Source organism: Pipistrellus kuhlii, unplaced genomic scaffold (genome assembly GCF_014108245.1).
Source record: "Pipistrellus kuhlii isolate mPipKuh1 unplaced genomic scaffold, mPipKuh1.p scaffold_m20_p_5, whole genome shotgun sequence".
Lineage (NCBI taxonomy): Eukaryota > Metazoa > Chordata > Mammalia > Chiroptera > Vespertilionidae > Pipistrellus > Pipistrellus kuhlii.
In genome coordinates, this window is record NW_023425551.1 from 71,958,091 (window position 1) to 71,973,032 (window position 14,942).

The 14,942-nt window shown below is 39.3% G+C and overlaps 2 protein-coding genes across 7 annotated transcripts in view; one reads left to right on the forward strand and one right to left on the reverse strand.

Moving 5' to 3' along the window:
• The window catches only part of RUNX2 (RUNX family transcription factor 2), a 330,253-nt gene that overhangs the window by 269,276 nt on the left and 46,035 nt on the right, over positions 1 to 14,942 (reverse strand). The window lies entirely within an intron of this gene.
• Positions 1,410 to 14,942, forward strand: part of SUPT3H (SPT3 homolog, SAGA and STAGA complex component) — a 393,577-nt gene continuing 380,044 nt past the window's right edge. For both annotated transcript variants that reach the window (XM_045573190.1, XM_045573189.1), the window contains exon 1: positions 1,410 to 1,695. The gene's annotated coding sequence lies outside the window, so the exon portion shown is untranslated. The remainder of the gene's footprint in view (positions 1,696 to 14,942) is intronic.

Below are 14,942 nucleotides of genomic sequence, written 5' to 3' on the forward strand. Positions count from 1 at the left end.
CAATTGAACATAATTTTAAATGAAATTATCTGCTTTGGGTTATATTTTCTTAGATATAATAATTTTTCTCTTAATTTTCTATTTTCTTGGTAATGTATTTGAAAGGGCTTTTCAACTATTGTATAGTAAAGCAGTCTTCCTTTGTAAAAAATTACAATTCTGTTACTTTTCTTTATGTTCTACACTTTTCCCAACATTGAATTGAGCTGATTTATACATTATAGTGAGCTTCCAGATCCTACATATATTGGTTCTTTTGGAACTTGAAGTATTTAACAAATATTGAAATGTTAGGTATATGAGTGTAAACTAAACACAAAAACTAGGCAGCTACTACAACACAACTACACACAATTACATCCACAGAGGAAATAACCAAATAAACTGCTATTTTTAAACATTGTAAGCAAATAAGGGAAAGAAGGGGTTATTTCAGAACACCAATATTTATAGGCAAGAAAAAACTGAAGCAGTAACGCTTAAAAAGTCCTGAAGGTTAGTTGAATCTCTATGAGGTGTGTTATACTACTTTACATCATACGAGTAAGACATAAGCATGGTTATTCGTCTTCCCTAAGCAGCTGAAAAGAATGTTAATATAACTAGCAAGAATAAAATAACCAAAATCATTGTCTTGCAACCCTATCATTTAAAGAACTACACCTGTAGCAATCAAATGCGAGAGAACAGGATGTACAGTTTAATAGTGGGGAGACTTAAAATAAGTAGGAACAGGCCAAAATTAAGGAAAAATACAGAAAAAAAATTTTTTTTTCAATAATAAAAATGTGGGTCCTTAAATGCCCGAGTTTGGTAACATGAGTAGAATGAAAGACTTCATTGTGGACCATCTTTCTCTAAACGACTGTGCAGGGGCCGGGAGGGCAGTGGTGCAGCGAAGAAGAAGCTGGTGTTTCCAGTTCCCAGAGAGGGTTCCAGTCCACCCTAGCTAGGCACTGGAGGCACTATGGGGGCGGCAGGTCTTTTCTCATCTGTTCGTCTCCATTCACCATTCTAAAAACCCTCTCAGGCTCATTTCCTGAAGACAAAGTTACAGGGGCCAATCTCAGAACCTGAATTTGAAAACAAACTTCCAGTAGTCGGCCACTGATTCCCTCCTCTCAGCTTCACTCTTACAGAATCCACGCCTGGCCTGTGAGCACCCTTTGGTTCTAGGCTCCAACCACTCCTCTCCCTCTCCCAGGAGCCCCCGCGGTAAGGCCTGACTCAAGGTTCTAGGTCGCCCGCCCCGCGCCCAGCGGCCACGCCCACTGCGCTGGGAGAGCGCAGCTCGCGCGCTCCACGACGCCCCGCCCCCAGAGAGCGTGGCGGAAGTGGCTCGCGGGGGTGTGGTGGGGGAGAGACCGCGCGCCACCTGGCCGAGCGCGCATGCGCCAGCGCCAGCGCCGGGGGCCGCCTGTGCGGGGGCGTCTGTGTAGGGGCTCTTTCCTCGGCCCCCGCCACCCACCCCCCACAGAGAGAGTCGGACTCACGCTCCTGCCCCCATCCCCGCCGCGATCCCCGCTCCAGCGGAGCCACTTTGCCCCTCTCTACACTCTCGACCCCACCCCCACCCCCCACCCCGCCCCTCTCCCGGCGTGTCCCCGGCCGCAGCCGCAGAAACCGCACCGTCTGCATCCCCACGTTCTCCACGCGGGACGCGCAGCCGTGCCGACAAGTGTCCTTAAAGCAGAGGTTGTTGGTGGTGTGGGGGGCGGGGCGGGGCGTGGGGGGCGAGGGCGAGGCCGGGAACCCGGGGGTGGGGTGGGGGGGTTGGGGGGGGCCCCCCCGCGCTCGAGCCCGGGGCCGGGGCCTCAGCCCGAGGGCGGCCGCCGGGGGTGGAGGGTGAGGGGAGGCCGGCGGGGGCACGGCGGGGAGCGGGAGAGGCCGGCCCGGCGGCGTGGGGCCGGTACTCCCGCGGGGTGTGGAGTTGGCTCTTGGCTCCTCCCCACCGGCGGGTGGGCGTGGGGCGAGGGGAGCGGGTGTATTGGGGCATCAGAAGCACCTTCCGGGCGTCCCCTGGGCAGAGTTTTGGGAGGAAGAATCCTTAGGGAAGGAAGTCTTAGCTTTGTGAGCGGGGTGCAAGGAGAGTTAGGCGGCGTTAGAAGTGTAACATACAAAAAGAAAAAGAAAAGACGAGCTCTTCCCGGTGGGGTGAACCTACAGCTGCGGCCCCCAGGGAAGTCATGCAGCCTGTCTTTGGCTGCGTGCTTTGGGCCAGTAAAATGGGACAGTTCTGTGTGGCTCGTAACATGTTTGGAACAGCAGCAGGGACTTGGTCAGTTACAGGTTAATTTCGGTCTCCACGTTTTCAGCGATTCAGAGTGACTGTGGCCTTGTTTTTTTAAATTAAAAAAATAAATCAGGACACTTGTCTGTCAAACCATGGGGTGGGGTTGTAATACTGACACTAAGACCCCTTCCTGAACATACATTACTCATGCACACGTGGGTAAGTTTGTATAACACCGGGAGGCAGGCAGAAATTTTGAACGGTTTCGTTGGAAAGTGTATCTCTATGTGATGGGAAGGGCCTCGGATCTTACTTAGTATATGTGAGGGGCAGAGCCTTTCTAAGTGGAACTGAGTTAGCTCTGCAAAGGTTTCCTTGAAGACCAAAAAGACAGAATTTGGGGGATGTACGGTGGAGGTTACATAGAAGCTGGATTTGACTTGAGTGTGAGGGAAAGTTTCTGACAGTACTTGCAAAAAAATAGGACGTGTGTTATTGTGCTATTGCAAGCTTCTACCCCTGGGGATGTTCAAGCAAAGATCTAGAGCATCCTGGCCTAGCAGTGTTTCCCAAACTTCTGATATATGTGTACCCCTTCTATAATTTTCGTAATGCTGAGTACCCCTCATATTCATGAGAACGTAGAGTTAGGCGCAGCTAAGCACGGTGCAGTGCATATCCCCACCAAACTGGTGCAACGCATACCCCCACCAAACTCTTCCTGTACCCCTGAGGTACGTGTACCACAATTTGGGAAACACTGGAGAGTATCACTGCCCCATAGAACTTTCTGTCATGATGGAAATAATCTGTAATCTGTGGTATCCACTAGACACACGTGGCTCTTACACACTGGCAATGTGACTGGTGTGCTGAGGAACTGAATTTTTAATTTTGCATTAATTAAAATGCAAATAGCCACATGTGGTGAGTGGCTGCCTTATTGGGTAGCATAAGGTCAAGAATCTAGACAGATCCCTTCCACTTTGTGATTCCATTGGGTTTAAATAAGAGAAACCAACTCTTGGAATAACTATTGCTTTAGGGCAGCGATTTTCAATCGGTGTGCTGCAGCAGGCACACAGGTGTGCCACAAGAATTTTTAAAATATGCAATACCTGACTAGTCAGGGCACTGACCTCTTTTTCCCTTAGATTGTCAAATAAAAAAATGACAACAGCCAACACAATAATAGCTATCTGGTGTGAATGAATCAAAATTATACCTCTTTTTTGTCAGTTCGGCAAAAATACAATGTATTTTTTGGTGTGCCACAGTATTTTAGTAATTAGTGTATGTGTGTCGTGAGATGAAAAAGGTTGAAAATCGCTGCCTTAGGGAATCATAATTATATTCAAATAATGCCTTTCATTAAAGTACTATAGTTCAAAGCATGGGTCTGTTAGTAGTTATTTACAGCTTGACAAATTAAAACAAAGCATTCTTTTGTCTCATAGGTTGTACAGCTAATGCCAGTTTCATTTGGAAAGCCATAACAATACTAACCAGAATTTCCTTTAATCATGGTTTCCTCTTATCTTTTATCATTTTGTTTAGTTTTACTGAAAACTTTTCAACACTTTTATTCTTGAAGTGTTTTTCATTTGAAAGACAGTGACTTTTTTTTTTTTTAAAGTAGTTTGGTTATCAATTTATCAGTAATCAGAACTTTTAAAGAGATAAGTTTGAAAGTTAGTGATATTTTGCAAGATTATTTTCTTTGAAATATGAGGTCTGTTTTTTTCTTCAAGCAGATGTTTATTTGAAATAAAACTTAACTCTGCCCTGATATATCTGTAAAATGGTGACCTTGCTTTCAAGGTTGAAGATAATTATTAGATCTGGAACAAAACTTAAAGCTCATGAATTAAGCATATACAGAGATTAAGTCATTACATACAATTCAAAATAGTTGCTCTTTATAGGGTGATTTATACCCCACTTTTTCTGGGACAGTCATGTTTGAGCCCATTTGTCCCAGCATAGTTATTAATAGAGTTCCTTTTACTGTAAAAAATGCCCCAATTGGAAACACATAATGATATGGTTTTAGTTTGTTGAACATTGTAATATGTATTTTTAGGAGGATTAAGTATATTGCAGTCTTAGAAATGGTATTTGCTTTTAAGTAATGACTAAGTTATTGCTTATTGAGCTTAAATAATAGATGAGATATCTAGAATAAGACTAGCAAGTGACCTGTCCATTTAAGCCACTGGTAATTAAAATAATTTGCTTTTCTCCTTAAAACTTGGGCAGCTTGATTTTTGGTTTTCTCTAAAAAGTGCTCTTTGGTGTGGGAGGCTGCAAAGAATTAGGCCATGTCAGTTAAATCAGAAGATTGAGTATTGTTGTTGAAAATAACACCTGTTTTTATTATACAGTGAGGTTGAATAGTGAAATCAGTCAGAATCTGCTTTTTATGTATTAGAATGTTAAAGAAAATTTTTGCTTATAGTTTACTTAAATAGTAAGCCAAATTCATTATTATATTATTTGAATTTATACTATTAGTGAATATAATATTTTGAGAGCCACACTTAGTGTGAGCCCTCATTTTTCTGATGGTTAAATGAAGTAACTCATGTGGTGTGTTGGGTGTAGTGACATAAGTATCACCTTCTCTATAGTTCCTTTTTTTTTTTTTTTTTTTTTTTTTTTTTTTTTAGATTACCTTATTGATTTTTAGAGAGAAGAAAGAAGAGGGAGAGAGAAGAGAGAGAAACATCATGTGAGAGTGCAATATCTGTTAGCTGCCTCCTTCACTCCTGCACAGCTGGATAAAACCCCCAACCTGGGCATGTGCCCTTGACTGGAATTGAACCAGCAACCTCCTGGTGCATGGGATAACACCTAACCAACTGAGCCACACTGGCCAGTGGCCACCTGCTCTAGTTTCAAAGATACTTAATAATGGACCTGGAAAAGATACTAATGTTCTGAAATGCATTGTGAATGGGTTTAAAAGAGCTCTTAAAACTAATTCTGAAAACCTAGGTTTTAGCCCTTTTCTGCTATAATTTCTCTTTGTGATTTTAACTGTTTACTTCTCTGAGCCTCAATTACCTCTCATCAGTGAAATGGAAATAGTACCTAATCTTACCTCCTCACAGGGTAGTCAGAGGCCTCAGATGAGAATTGTATAAATTGTCCTGTGTTACACATATTTATATTTAAGTAGTTTTGTTTCAACTTTTCTACCTACTACCTCCAGTAAAGACTGACCCTAGATCTGCAAAAATTGTTGTATATTTTAATTTGTGAAACAGCACATAGAGTATAATAGGCACCATTACCCAAATTTATTTTCTTTAACCAACAGTACTGGAAGTCACAGTAATGGTGCTTTCTTGACCCGATTACAATAACATTCTCTACTCAAAACAATTCCTTACTACTGATAACCACATTTTCATGGGCACTTGAGGTGTTCCTTTCGTTATGCTAATTGCTGCATCTTATTTATTTATCCAAGCATATCATTCCTACTTAATAGATGGTACTGATGAGGTTGTTTTTGGAACAGATATCAGGTTATTTTTTTGTATTATACTACTGCCTCTAATAACACCTAGTGGTTATTGAATCTTAAAAGGGTAATTAATATGTAAATTGCATACTATCTGGAATATGTAATAGTTGAAAAAATGTCGTGTTTGTTGAATTCATGGGACAATAAGTTGAAATATATGTGAATGTACTTTATAAATTGTAAGTACAATACAAATATAAATTGTTTTAAAATCTTGAAGTGCACTTTTGCTATTTTAAATGCTGTACAGGTTTTATGACTGAATCCTATCTATTTCACTTTTTTTCATATTTGTTTCTGAATCTTCAAAAGACAACTACTACTAATCATACCATTCTTTCTTAGAGAATATACATGTTTACTGACAATACTTTGCGATATGTCTTCAAGAAGCTATACTTTTTCTTGGATGATGATTCTTCTGCTTATTCATCATCATCATCATCATCATCATCATGAATTGAGAACTTTCCATATACAGGCGGGTCCTAAGTGCTTTATAGATATTATTTCATGTAAACTATAAGAAGAGTATTTTTAATTTCCATTTTAAAGATGAGGGAACTGAGGTAGGTAGGTGATGCGACTTGCCCAAGGTCACATGGTAAATGTGAGAGCCTGCATTTGAACTCCAGAGCCCAGCTCTTCACTGCTAAACTGAGTCAGCATAGGCAGGTATTTCACAACAAAGTTCACTATGACAAACACATTGTGGAGGTCTTGTGAGTAAATTATGATCAACTTTTATTTGTATGTTCCTTGTGGGATAGTAGGAAGAATTCTGGACCAGGAGTCAGGGACCTCAGTTTTAGTCCCGGCTGTATCACTAAATAGTGATGTGTCCTTGGGCAGTTCAAGAAACCCCTCTGGACTTCAGTTTCCTCACCTGAAAAATGAGGGATTTGGATGAAATTAGTGATTTTCAAACTATAGTTCTGAATTTCAGATGTCTTAGGTCCCCCTCCCGACAATTTGCATAGTTATAGTTTGTCTGCTATAGCTGTTTATCCATCTGTCTAAGCTTTACTTTTTATTAAAAAAAATATTTTTATTGATTTCAGAGAGTAAGAGAGAGGGAGAGAAAGATGGAAACATCAGTGATAAGAGAGAATCATGGGTCTGCTGCCACCTGCACGCCCCCCACTGGGGATCGAGCCCACAACCTGGGCATGTGCCCTTGACCGGAATCAAACCTGGGACCCTTCAGTCCTCGGGCTGATGCTCAGAGCCAAACCAGCTAGGGCTGAACTTTACTTTTAAGGAAGGAAATTATGAACTAGCTTTTAGCAGGTATAGGGAACCTCATTTGATCTGGCTCTGACAAGGCATTAGGGGCCAGTTAATTAAATGTTCGATGAAATTTAGCAGGATAACTTTTAAGTTGATAATTTTGCATGGCCGGAGAATGATGTTATAAATATCCATTTGATAGGAAAGAGGTTCCCCACCCCTATTTTAAAGTCATCAACCTGTAAGGTAACTTAATGACAAGTCCAGTGACCACTAGGTGTACAACTTCTCAATAACTTCACATCATTTTAGTTGCTAAAGGAGATAGGCATCTTTTGTAAATAAAGATACTAAAATGTGAAAAGGCTGGTGAATTTTTGTTAAAATATGTATGTACATGGACTAGATATTTCAAGTTATTAGCTACCACAATCAAAGCCTGTTTTTTGTTAGATTTGTGACCTTTACTCAGTATTTTTACTTTTAGCTTCTTCATTAATAGGGGAGAAGTATTTGTTACCTGATGGGGTGATTATGAAAAGATGTGAGTTGAAAGTTAAAGACCCTTTATAAACTCTGAAATGCTTATACAAACTCATCTATATTTTATATGGGAGTAAATGTTTCTTTTTTTTCTTTTTAGTTCTATGAACTGTTTTATTTTTTATTGAGACTATTATAGATGTCCCCCATTTCTCTCCCTTTGCTTCCCTCTACCCGTCTCCCACCCCCTCTGATGAACTTTGTTTTTAATCATATCAGATACTGTTTATACTTAATATAGACTTCTCATAAGGTTTAATATTTTTAAGATGTGAATCTGGATTGGAAGAGAATTTTGATGTTTAAGAGATCTCCTTCTTTGACATCCTTGTTAAATATACTTACCTTTTACTACTAGAAGTATAATTGATTCCAAAATTTGCACATATCTGAAAAGTTAGCTGTTAGGTCATTCAATTATATAATACTAGAAAACCCAGAGCATAAAATTTGTGCAAGAGTAGACCTTTCTTCCCCTGGCTGCTAGCACCGGCTTCCTCCTGGCACCTGGGACTCGGGCTTCCCTTGCAGCCTTGGCTTCATCCAGGAGGTTGTCCAAAAGACATCTGGCCTAGTTAGTATATTATGCTTTTATTATTATTATAAACTAGAGGTCCAGTGCATGAAAATTCATGTACTGCAGGGTGTGTCCCTCAGCCCGGCTTGCACCCTCTCACAGTCTGAGAGCCCTAAGGGGCAGGAGGCCACCTGGCCACCAGGTAAAGGCAACACCCCATCACATGTCTGCAGCTGCCACTGCTGCCAGTGCAAGCCTTTGCTGGCCCTGGTTATCTGAGCCTTGGGTGGCCCTGGGTGGCTGGGCAGCTGCAATTCGAGGCTTGCCTGGGCAGCTGGGGGCTGATGGGATTGGGGGACTCTGGAAGCAGGAGCACAGAGTGTGCACCTGCCACCCTGGTGGGCCTGAAGGGACTGGGCACTGCAATTTTGTGGCTGTGGGCATCACCATCTTTGAGGGTGTGACAGTTGGCATATTCCCTTCTTATTGGTGCCACCATCTTTGTGATGGTGTGAGGGTCAATTAGCATATCCCCTCTAAAAAAAACAGTGTTTCAATAATGAAAAAATAAACTTGCCATTTTGTCAGGATTGGTTGTTTATGTATTGTAGGAAGATCTGGTAGAGACATTTAAGAACTATTTTCAAAAGAAAATTAAAAAAACCCCTCAATCCTATATAATGAAAGGCTAATATGCAAATTGACCAAATGGCAGAACAACCAGTTGCTTTGATGTGCTCTGACCACCAGGGGCAGACACTCAATGGGCTCACAGCTGAGGAGTGCAGCGGAAGTGGCAGGAGTCTCCCACCTCCACGGCACTCAGACATTTCCCAAGGGCTCCTGGACTGCAAAAGTGCACAGGTCCGGTTGAGGGACCTCCCTCCCCTACCCCACTGAGTGCACAAATTTTGTGCACTGGGCCTCTAGTAGTTTCATAAGAGTATTGGATATGAAAACACATGGAATAGCAACTTACATTAATGTGAGACTAAATAAAAAGATTGCTTCCATGAGCAGTCTGTCACCGAGATCCTATTATTTGTATAGCCAACTAGTGTATGTAGACACACAATTTATATGTCTGTTTGCCTATTGGGAATTTTATACTTTACAGCTGGTATTCTTTTCATTTCAGATATATTTTTTGAATGCTCATTATATGGTGGCTATTGTTTTTTTATTTTTTTAATATATATGTACTTTTATTGATTTCAGAGAGGAAGGGAGAAGGAGAGATAGAAACATCAAAGAAGAGAGAGAATCATTGATTGGCTGCCTCACACTGGGGATCAAGCCTGCAACCAGGGCATATTCTCTGACCAGGAATCAAACCATGATCTCCTGGTTCATAGACCCATGCTCAATCCTTTAGCCATGCTGGTTGGGTCTACTGTCTTTATAACACCCCTCTGAGATAGGCAGAAATTATTGACAGTGGAGAAACTGAATTTGAGAGATTAGTTGATCCTTATTACCAGGTTCTACTAAATTAATGAAATCTCCTTAACAAAACGCTATGATCATGACTTTTATTTCAGTTTTCTGCCTTATAACATCAGTAGGATTTCATCTCCACTTGAATATCTAATAGCTGTCTCAAACTTAACATGGAACCAATTGGGTTTCTTTTTTTCTCCTTTCCAATCTTCCTGAGCTCAGTTGCTCAGGTCCCAAACTTCAGAATCATCCTTTACTGCTCTTCTCTCACACCCTATGTCTAATCCATCAGCAAATCAGCTCTGCTTTCAAAATATATTCCAGAAATCTGACCATTTATCATCATCTTTACTTGTTTCACTAATTCAAGCCACTGTTCTTGTTTATCTGTATAATTTCAATAACTTTCTATCTGGTTACCTTGCCTATACTAGTGTCTCCTTATAGTATATCCTCACAACAGCTGGAGTTAACTTTTTAAAACCTAAAATATTTCAAGTCACTTGGCTTTGTTAAGATTTTATATTCTGGTTGAACTCAAATTGTTTAAATAGTTTTCAAAGCATTTGTTTCTACCTCAGATTATATTTATGTGCTTTTCTCCTGCATTGTATCTCTTGTTGTATCTCTTCTGTCTAGCTTAATCACTACTCTAGCCCAGTGGTTGGCAAACTCATTAGTCAACAGAGTGGCAAACCGTGTCTGGCTCTCTAGCTGCAGTTTGCCGACCACTGCTCTAGCCCTAGCTCTTATAACAGTGTTTGGCCTGTAGTAGGTACCCAATAAGTAATTATAAATCAATAAGCCAAAGCACTGGTGATGCACTGGCTTTAAATGAGAGGGTGCCTTTATTGTAAGAGAAGGGAATCAAGAAAGGATGTATTAGCTTTATTAGAGAAGAATGGAGGAAGTTACTAAATAAAGGCTTTTTATTTCTCTATTAGAGGCCTGCTGCATGAAAATTCACGCACTCACGTCGGGGGTGGGGAGGTGTCCTCTCAGCCCAGCCTGCACCCTCTCACAGTCCGGGAGCCCTCAGGGGATATCCTATTGATGGTTTAGGTCACATGTGTCAAACACAAGGCCCGCGGGCCAAATCCGTCCCGCCAGGCCTTGCAATGTGGCCCACACCGCGCTGTCATCACTGCACTCTGCTGCGTTTCCATCACAATGACAGTTTATGACTGTTCAGTAAACCATTCGGCCCGCGATTTAGGCTGGATTTTAGATTTTGGCCCCTTCTCTGATTGAGTTTGACACCCCTAGTTTAGGTCCTGCCCCCACCTATTGCCCTGTCACAGCCACTGGTCGCTGCTACCTCCCTACCACTCATCGCCATCCTCTCCCTCTGCCCATTGGCACGTGCCTTGGCTGGGCTGGCACTGCCTGCTCACTGACCCCCTGCCAATTGGTCATTCTGCAGCTCAGTCGATTTGCATATTATGCTTTTGCTCTATAGGATGAAGTAGGAGGGAGTAGTTGGAAGATTATGGGGCAAAGGTTTATTAATAAACTAAAATAATTGGTATGTACTAAAATATTAGTAAATTGAAACAATTAGATGCCAGAGAAGTAAAGAATTAGTAAATTGAAACAATTAGATGCCAGAGAAATAATTCTTGATAGTTGTGCCATTGGGAAGGCTTCTTGGTGATAATGAGTTTAGGTCAGGCTTTTCTAGACCACTAGGATTTGGATAGGTGGAGAGGTAACAAGGTATTGCAAGCAGGAAAAACTATAAAGATTCAAAAGACCCTGGGATGGTTTGGGAGATATCGAATGTTTGGTTTGACTGCTATAGAAAAGGAAGCTGAAGAGGACAATGACAAGTTTTGTCTTCCAGGCAAAGGGGAGCCATTGGAGTCTTCCGAGTGGAGGAGTAACACACATTTAGAATGAGACTCTGGAGATATTTTGCAGAATTAATTAGAAAGATGGGAGGTTTAAAAGATAAAGCAGTAAAGGTATTAGGTAAAATTGAAAAGGAAGGGATTGATTTAGAGTTGCTTTTTTTTATAAGAAAAAATGTCAGGACCAGACTTCCTGGTTGTAGGCAGGGAAAGAGCTGAACAATCTAAAATGTCTTGGAGTTTTTGACCTTGTGTTCTTATAGAACTGCTGGACATGGAAGTAGGTGTGGTAATAGTTTCAGATATTACAGAGAAGAGTTTTTCTGTTTCTAAATATGAAGTGTTTTAAACTTATATTACTCCCAATAACTTGTCATTTTGATCATTTGGTGTTTCTTATGAATATTTACTGCTTATTACACATAGTAATTAGAATCAGACTGATTTGGATTGGGAAGTACTTATTCCTATTCCATTAATTATAAGAAAAATAATTAATGAGTAGTAAGGCAGAATATTTCCTTAGATCATATATTGCTGTTTATGGTGCATCACAATTTTCAAAGTACTTTCACTTCCGAGATATGAGTAATTTGGATTTGCTATTCACTTATTTCTAAGTACAGTTAAATTTGGTTTATTTTCAGATTATAGGAAGTGTTAAATCTCAGCATAATTATCCCATAGTAATTGACTAGGTCTGATGTACCTCCTGTTCTTTCATAGTATCTTGTGCATTATCTCTAAGCTCATTGCATTGGATATATCTTTTAACTTCAGTAGGTTATAAGCTACTAAATGGCAAAGGTGTGTTTTTGTTTGTACTCTTCCTTATATCATTCAGTCATTTTTAAATTTACCATTTACTGAACATCAGCTATGTCAGGCAGTTTATTAGATATAGAAATTACAGATAAAAGAATGTCCCTGTTTTTAAGCAGTATAAGAAGTGCTATGATAGGTACATCTTATTTCAGGATCTGAGCTCATTTTTTTTTTTTTATATGATAGGTGAATACAGATGATGTTTTAGTTATGAAAATGCAATTAGAGGTTGTTTCATAAAAATTGCTATTATTTTTTAAAAAAGTTATAAATTATATGTGAATCATCTGTTCTTTGTATTATTCATGTTCTCTTTTAGCAGATAATTGAATGGACACTTGAGTTTTATACCTTCCAAGTTCACTTGAAATGGGTCATATATAAATATATTAGGTTACCATAGTGCTATCCCAAATATAGATGTTTTAAAATTTGTATATTTTAATTTATTTTCTTTGAATTCTCAGTGATTGAATGGTTATTTTATTTATTTTTACAGCAGGAGAGATTAAGGTCATAATGTAACTTGAATTTTTTTTTTTTTTTCATAAAACTAAAATGCAGTGTATAATAATGTTGGCCTAACCATAATTGCTTCCTGCCTTTGGAGTTATATGAAAATGAAAATGTTCTGAGTATAACAGTTTTCTATTTATATTATGTGAAATGTTCAAGTTATGAATGATTGGAATTGAGACTCAGGTGCTCAGAATCGATTAATAGGCCTGCTGAATTAATTTCTACTGTCTTTTAATGAATGGGTAGACTGATGGATTTCAAAATTCAGATTTTGATGTTTTGAGGGTACTGAAATTAGTAATATACTTACAATTCTTTGAGTTGTTTTAAACTAAAGATGTTTCATGGTATTTCTTTTTTGGTCATTTAGTCATAAAAAATACGAGCTATAAAGAGAACATGTCTATTCATTTTTTTAAAATTTACATTTGTGACATAACTTTAACATAGTTAATATTTTTTTTCTGTTGCAGTATTTTCTGAGGAAAGGAATATATTCTTAAATCTCATTATGTTAAATTAAAAGATGTCAAATTTTCTATTCTGGAACAGGATTTTACAGGTGTAACATAGTATAGGCTATTGGCTTAGTGATCAGTTTAAATATAAGTATTAATCAGAGATGAACTTATTCCTTGGGTTCACATTTAAACTGTGGCATGTTGAAATAATCTAAGTCTCCGTCTGCACATCTGAATTCATTTTGTAAAATATGGCAAACAGCTGCATTTCAATTGAAAGCTAAAACAACTGTAGGACATTAACCCATTGAGAAGATTACAGTAGGTTTTCAGTTCCATGTTAACTGTATTTATTAGAGAAAATTGACTTGAGTGCTTCTGCTTTTAACCGACATTTTTTTTTTTTTTTTTTTAAATGTCTGGGAGAAAGGAAATAAAACACTGGAATGATAGGACTTTGATGTGTAAAGAAGTTAATGTTGAAAGAAGTTAATTATCTAAATCATCAAACAAAATGGGAATGGGAAATAATTATTTTAAAGATTCTAATAAGCTATCAACTCATCATGTCAAGAAAAATCTTATTCACCTGTTTGATTTAAAAATTAAATAACTTGACTGTGAAAGGATGATCGTGGTTATAATAAACTAGGATTGGGACCTTTTACCTCTTACCAATAAATACTCTTGATGTGAAACATTTGCAGTAGAAGGACAACTGAAGAAAAGCTGTGGTTTTAATATGAATTTACTTTCTGAAATGTCTCCTCTTTAGGAAGTGTTAAAGCAGGGTGACTGGATTTGTAAAATGAAAAAAGGGCAGATTCCTCTAACAATATCTCAGGACATTTGGCCACAGGAAAATCAGAATGGCATGTCTTCAAATCCAACATGAATGAACTAAGTCATAACTGTTTTTGGAGCCTGGCGTTAATACACAGTCTTTGAGTTTAACTTTCTCTGTAGGATATTATACCTCTCTGTCAGTCTTCTGTTGGGATAATAAAGGAAACATTTCCTAAGGTCTTTGAGGAAGCCAGGTTCCTTTGTTAGCACTTTGTCTTGATTCTTCAGGACTGTTCCTGGAAGTTCTTGGTTTCCTGTCTATTTTCCCCAATCTTTGGTTGGTGATGGGATTTTTTTTAATTTAAAGCCGAGTTTCAAGTGGTGATTCTTCTTTTCCTATATTATTTGTAGAAAATTACTTATTCCAAAAGGCTTTTTGAAAAAAAATAGAGCAAATTTAGACTTAAAAAAGCTGATGATGTTTCATAGCATTAGCTTCTTTCTTTGGTTTAGAATTTTGGTTTTCAGGTTCATTTTGAGTGAAACTTTTTTCCTTCTCTTTCTCTGCTCTTGCATTCTCTGTCTGGTGGTTTTGGCCTGGCCCTTATGGCCCTTGGACTAGGCTAGGGCTTATGTTGGCAGATAGCTGGTTCTGCCACAGAAGGTTATTTCAGATATTTCCCATCTAGCTACTCAGCTAGTGTGCTCTTGTTGTAGATATCAGTCTTATTGCCTTCTCAAAAGCTTTATATATGGCCTATCTAGGCAGGGCAGTGATTGGTAGTAGGTTTCTCTTTCTCCCCCCCCTCCCCCCCCCCCCCCCCCCCGCCACCTTTCATATTGGTAAGAGGTAAAAGGTCCCAATCCTAGTTTATCATAACCACAATAATCCTTCCATCCCAGCTCTTGGTGAATGGCCCTGGTTCAGGTTTCCTTTATCAATTTTAGCCAACCTTACCCATAGAAGTGGTCATATTAGAGGATGTATTAGGAGATAAATTTGGCA